Consider the following 7246-nt stretch of genomic DNA (forward strand, 5'->3'; position numbering starts at 1 on the left):
TTGTCTGCTGGCATCATAAACAAGACAGTTTTATCTTTTAAGCTCATATGTAGGACATACAAGGACAAATAATGGTAATGCAAAGGGAGAACGTTATAAGAGACTTATACGAGGTTCTTTGGGAGAGCAGATGACAGCAGCTTACATTTATTAAGCACTTACATTCCTATACAAGGTTCTTTGGGAGAGCAGATAATGACAGCAGCTTACATTTATTAAGCACTTACATTCCAAAAGCATTTAATCTTCACAAAACTCTTGAAATACTAGTATTACGTCCACTTTGAGATGCAAAACTGAGGCTCATAGAGGTTAAGCGATTTGCTCAAGATCACACCGCATTTCAAATAGCATAGCCGCAATTCTAACTGGGGCACCAATTCCAGAGCTAGCGCTCCTAAGAAGGTAATCGAATTACTGTTCTGAAGAATGGGGCAGGCTTTATACCGAGGTGATATTAGAACTAAGGCTTAAAGAATAAGTAGTGAATCGTAAGGTAGAAAATGGGGGGAGAGGGGCTAGAAGCCAGGGAACAAGTAATTCCAGGCAAGAGGCACTGCATGATTCGTCGTTAAAATGGTGCGTTCACGTGGATGGCAGAGGGTGAGAAGGGATAGGAATGCTGGAAAATCAGGCCGAGTGACCTAGAACTGTCTTCTCAAGGGCGAGCACTTTCTCGTTCAAGGTCCTGAGCTCCCGGGAGCCCCGGGCTCCAGGCCCCGGAAAGGGAGTTCTTGCACACGAGAGGCCGCCATCCTGGACGCGTCTCACCTGCCGCAGCCTTTGCCCTGGTTCTTGTGCCCAGGAGACACACGAAGAGCCCCCTTGGGATAGTGAAAACCCACATAAATGCAATAACCAGAAGCTAACCCGAAACGGCCCCCCTTCCCAGTTCCCTCTCGTTTCAAAAACCAGGTTCCGAGACGCAAGCACAAACTACCCAGGAGGCTGTGGGCCCTGACCCAATTACAACCAGGAGAGATGGGCGTGGTCCGCGCTAAGACCCTACGGCCAATCAGCCTTCCACAGCCTCTCGGATCACCGCTATGGCAACCAATGATCGCTTCTCCTTGGCTGCCCCGCCCGGCCGGAGAGCGCTAACCTGACCACCTCTTCAAACCATGAGCTATTTTGGGACACTGAGCAGCCAACCGCCCCCGCTGGAGTTGCGTGCGGATGTTGGGCTTGGGATCCCGTCCTAGCAGAGTGAAACTGTTGAAATGCCGCGCCTCTTTGCCGGAGGACGGCATGGAATGGGGGCGGAGCAAGGCTGGAGGCAGGCTTGAGCGGAAATCTTGCTAATCACGTCGAGTCACCATAGCTCCCAGCTTTGTCCACGGATCCCTAGCCTAGTTCTTTTCAGGTGACAGCTACCACCACCACCAATCCACCCCCCACTTTTAGCGAATTGCATGATTACTGGGTTTCTCTTCCCTCTTTTGGAAAACGGCAATGTCCTCCGAGCTTCCTTACCTCCCCTTTCCAGTTACCCACTCCGGAAGGCCTTCCTTGACCCCTTCCCCTCTCCGGGTTCGTTGGACATTCTTTGAGTTCCCTTCATAACCTGTGTATTTTCCTAACACTGTGTTCTTGCTTATTTACGTCTCTGTCTTTCCTACTAGTTTGATTCAGTTTTGAGTCCTTAGCACTGTACCTGGCCCTAGGAGGTGCTGTAGCGCTATTTCCTCAATGAAATCTTAAGCAGTATCCTGATGTGTTGACCAAATTAAAGCAAAGCTGTTCTGATAGGAGTGGAGAGGGTGCGTCCAGAGCCCTGAACCCTCAAGGAAGCCTCTGATGCACCTAGTTTTAGTGACTTCAGCTGAAATATTCAGTTTAATACATAAAAATACGGTTTACCCAGGACATAAAAATTAAATTTATCTAGAGCCTCCAGGAGCACTCTTAAAATCTCATCTTTTTGGACTTCCAATCTGATTTCACGTGTTTGTTTTTATTTTCCAGTCTCAAGACCTAGATATCTGTTTGCCTCTTCAGATCAATGCCTCACTTCCAGCTCTGGGTTTGGGAGGCCGAACTGCATGGACCACCTCAACAGATTCCCTTGCCTCTGGCTTCCTATTGGGTTCAGCCAATGAATAGCATAGGCAAATGATCAAAAAGAAGTAGGAGTGTGAGTTTGGGGTATTTAATCCTGTTTCTTTCCCTGTGGGGGTTGTGGCAAGCTCATTTGAGTCCCTTTAGTTTAGATTTCAGCTCCTGTCAGGTGACCCTCTCTACCTAGTTCTCTGGGCATTTCTAAGTTCTAGAACCGACATCTCTCATTACCTGAGTGTCCCAAGAGTGTGAGACCAGCCTCTAGGGGTTATCACAGCACAGCCCAGGGGCCAAAAATATGGGAAAGGAACCCAGGATAGTTTTCTCCAAGCATTTCTAAGTTCTGGAACTGCCATCTCCCATGACCTCTTCAGGCTTAGCCCCTCTATACTAAATTATAGGTACTGTATCCACCTTGTATTTTCCTACACCCTGTCCATACCTTTGTAAATAATCTTTTGTTAAACTCTCTGCAAAAACTCTCCACAAACTATCCTAATTTGAGCATGCCATCTGTTTCCGGGGAATACCCTAATAGAAAAACATTCTCTTTTCCTGAGGTAATGGAAACAGTTATCTCAAATGGAAACATTTGGAAAGCTATATGGTGTAGTAGAAAGAACATGGGCTTTGAAGTTAGACAAAACTGGTTCTCATATCATTCAATCATTCATTCATTTGGCAAATGTTCCACAGTCCTACTAGTTGTGGTAGACATTTTAGAGAGTGCAATGGTACACAGCCTATTCTCCAAGAATCCTCTTGTCCTCCCACTGTGGTGAGCTCTAGCAACCAAATTAATACCATGGGACACTACTCCCGACCCCATCACCATAATCAATGCAGCCAAGCTGGATCAATTAAGTCCTCTTTCCTGGGAATTGGTATGCAGTGTGGATAGTCATTTCTGGGATGGAACAGACAGACACTCAAGCTGTAGAGCAGTTATCTTCTTCCATGTATGGGAAGAAGCAAAGAAAGTTGGCAGATAGGGAGAGTGGGTTGAAGTCAGAGAACAGAAGGAAGCAGAGATACAAGACTATATCACCAGAGGAAAAGCCTGAGATGGCTGCCTGGTTTCAGTCAATCTGGGAGGCCCAGCTGCATTTTTGCTTTTGGGTTTTGTGAGATAAACTGCATTTTTATAATAAACTTTTTTTTTTCTTCAAAACTATTAAATATGGATTTCTATTTCTTGCAATGAAACAATTCTTAACTAAGACACTATCTACTTCAATGTGAGTATGAGGATTACATTAGGTTAAGTATTTCAAACATCTAAATCAGTGCCTCCAAAAATGTTCCTTTTTCCCTTCCAACTGTAAACAGCACCTCATGTGCCCTGAGCATCAGACTTATCTGTTTTTTGTAGTTTATTGGGAATAACAAGCTCATTTAACTGTCAGTGTTTTTGCAAGTTTTCCTCGTTTCAGCTTTCCCTCTTCTGAGTGCTGCTCTGTTCATGTTCTAGGTGCTGATATATTTGTGTTTTGCTGTTTTGTATTGAAGTTTTTGTTTTTCGAAGGATTGAGTTAATCATACTCCTCAGTTCATGACACACCATCATTGGTCCCTGCAAGGAAAGACCCTCTTATTTTATGTCTTTATATTTTTTCTGCCTTTAGACTCTTTCTCTCCACTCCTATTACTCTCCTACTCCACAATAGGTAAATTTTTAATGTGTTTAATGTGTTATTTCTGTTTAAATGTGTTCTCAGAAAATAGTTACTTTGTAGGCATGTATTTGTAAATTTTCTCCAAAGCTACTGAGCTATCTGTCTCATGTTGTGTCTTAGTTTTTTCACTAAGCACTGTTTTTCATCTCCATCCATATTACCTGATGCTAACATTCAAACTCTTACTTCACACTGATGCTTAGTATTCCATGTCGTGCACTCATCACATTATACCTATCCATTCCTCCAGTGATGAACACCCACATTGCTGCCAACTCCATACTACTACAAATAACCCTTCAGTGAACATCCTTGTATTAGTCCCCTTCTGGACTTGTAAAGAATTTGTTTTATATTACTTAGGAGAGGAATTGCTAGGTTATAAAGTATGAATCTATTTAGTGTGTCCAAGTAATGCCAAATTGCTTTCCAGTAGTGGAACTAGTACTGCAGCAGTGCAAGATTCTGTATTTCTACATCCCTGACAACATTTATAATTATCTAGATTTCTAATTTTTGCTGGTTCGATAGGTATAAACTAATATCTCGTTGTTGGTTTAATTTGCATTTGATTACTAATGGTTTTGATTAAATTTCCATACACATATTAACTTTTTCCTATTGTGTAAATTGTCTGTTGATATCTTGTGCACCCTTTTTTTCTTATTGGGTTTCTGTCTTTTTCCTGTTCTTTTGCAGGAGTTTCATGTATATTCTAGGGTGATATTACATCCTTGTCAGTTTCAGACAAAGCAAATATTTTCTTCATTCTGCCATCTGCCTATTAACTTTGTCCATGGTGCTCTTTTTAGAACACAAAATCTTTAATTGTTCTATAATCAAATTCCTGTTTTTGCCTTATGGTTTGTGCTTTTTAAAGTGTTGAAATATGTGGACTTCTCTCTTACTCTCTGCCTGACATCTCAAAATCTGAATTCATTAGAGAAGTCCCTGTATTATCTCATCCACCCCTCTTCATTGAACTCTGAAGTAATTGCAGACTGAATTTCATTCTTAAGAGAATCCCATCTTCCTTGAGCCTTTTCCCCCATAGAGTCTTAGGCTATGAAAATCATGTCTTTTAACTCTTTGAAGTCAGGCTTCCCATAGCCCTGGACACATCTCACCTCATCTCTTTGGCCATCAGGAAGAACTGAAATGACATAGTTACTTTCTCTTAAGATACTCCTCGCTCTCATTTCACTACTCAGTTCCATCTTAGAATTAGATCCAGAATTGCAGCTCTGCTCTGCCATCCTCTTCCTTCTGAAGGATTCTGTTACATTACATCAACTTCCCCTTCACTTCTGGAACTTGGCTTTATGCTGGTTTCATTTATTCCTGGGATCTTTAATCTAGTTTATGTTTTCACAGACTCTAACACATTTTTACAATGATATCACTGCTTCTCTTTTATCTTCACCTAAGTAATTCCTTTCTTGTTTCCACTCTCAGGAATATATTATCCCATATAAGACTCTATCTTTGAGATGTAAAGTGCTACTCTGACTTCTCTTCTATCATTTTCTTTTGTTTTTATTTTATTCTTCCTGTTTACTTCTTTTATCTCTTTCCTTCTTTTCTTCCTTCCCTCCCTGCCCCTTTTTTTCCCTCTTTCCTTTTTGAATTTTGGAAATGCTGAGGGCAAGGGCTGAATTTCTGTAGATCACAGCAAATCTGCTGCTTCTGTTCCAGAAGCAAGTTCCCACAAACATATGGTATGTGTAACATGACTGGCAATTCCTTTCCAGTTGCACATCAGAACCCAGTTCTGTTTCTTTCAAACAATGCACCACATCTTTTTTTCACTGCATGTTCCAGGCATGAGTCCCATTCTACCAAGTTTCTTTATATCTGTGAGATTTTATTTCCCGCATTGCATAAAATATCAAGTTCTATTTGTATGTTTCTTATATTCTGTGCATTGGTGTAGAGACCATAAGTACTTTTGTTTCCCCCAACCCCTTTCTACCTTCTTTTTCCAGAGAATTATGGGATGCTGCCTCTGCTACTGTTTTTCTTCCAATGTCATACTTGATGTCCTCTGTAGTATTAAATTTTGTGGATTTTCTCAGCATTTTAAAATTTTTTGTCCCCTCTATTTTATCTTGTCATCCCCACCTCCTGGCTGCCGGCACACACACACCATTCCCATTTTAAAATTAAAGTACTTTTAGTTCAGTTAACAATGCTAACAGAAAACAGATTTTGCCTTCAATATTCTGAGAAGCACTCTGTCCCAATTCAAGAACATATCATTCCCTCATCATTAGACTTAAGAGCAACTTAAGGGCAGGTATCATGATTTACTGGAGTCTGCCCAGTGCCTAATACTTCCATGAGACATAATAGGCAGTTGGTAAATATTTGCCGGGAAATCAACTCAGTCATGGGTCCCTTCTTGGATATCTTTTATCATCATGCTTGTAAGAATTATTTTTGGACTCTAAAAGGAATTTTGACTTTCCCTTTTTATTCCCAAAGCTGAATCCAAGCCACCCTAAACTTTCCTTAACATATTATAACCACTTATAGCAGAGTAAGATGCAGTACCATTTAATAGGAGGGGGAAAACCCCACTGATCTATAATTCGAATGAACAGGTTCTGGTCCTAACATCATTAACTATGCAAACTTGAGCATGCCATCCTGTCTATTTCTTTAATTATTTGCAATGAAATAATATTTATTCATTGTAAATCCTCTTAGAAAGAGACTATACTTTTTAATAAAGCACTTGATAGAAATAAGGTAAATTTCCCCCACCCAGGGGACAAGGTGTGAGAGAAACTATTTTTCTCAAAGTAAGAGAAAGAACTTGCTCATTATTCCGGACCAGGCAGGAGGAAGAAGAGAACAAAGAAAGGATAGAGTGGAGAAGCCTGTGAAAGGCATAAGGTCCTCAATGGGAACTTTCCTTGTGAGTGCTACTCCCTCTATTTTTTTTTAAAATTCAAGTCTACAGTAAAAATTTATAAATGCCTAGTAGGATTACATTTCTTATTGAAACCAGTGAAAGGGCTGTTTTATGTGTCCCAGAGTTGATAAGGAGTCAGCTGAGGCAGCTTCCATGGACTCAGGGATGTGGATACGGAGGAAAGCAAAAGCAAAATAAACCATAGGACACTGCAGAAATTGTATGAAATTCCCAGGTTTTAGAAACTGAATTTGGGCCAACTTTAATCAGATTTCTGAGACATAAGAAGTCTCTTCAGACATTTGAGTTATATATAAAATGGCTTTATGAGCATCACTAAGGTTTCTTTCAGCGATAACATTTTTGAAGATTCTAAGAGGTGGTGGCATATTATTTTCTATTCCCAGCTCTAAAACTCTGTAATTTTTTCATTTATATATTAAACATTTATTTTCTGCTTATTATGAGATCGGTTGCTTGCTGATAATTTCATCAATTCCAGACACAATTTCTCCCCACATTTTAACACCTCTGAAATGGGATGTGTCTTATAAGTAATAATCCATGTTATCTTACGATTACTGTTGGCCAAGTG

Source organism: Pteropus alecto, unplaced genomic scaffold, assembly GCF_000325575.1.
Source record: "Pteropus alecto unplaced genomic scaffold, ASM32557v1 scaffold196, whole genome shotgun sequence".
Classification (NCBI taxonomy): domain Eukaryota; kingdom Metazoa; phylum Chordata; class Mammalia; order Chiroptera; family Pteropodidae; genus Pteropus; species Pteropus alecto.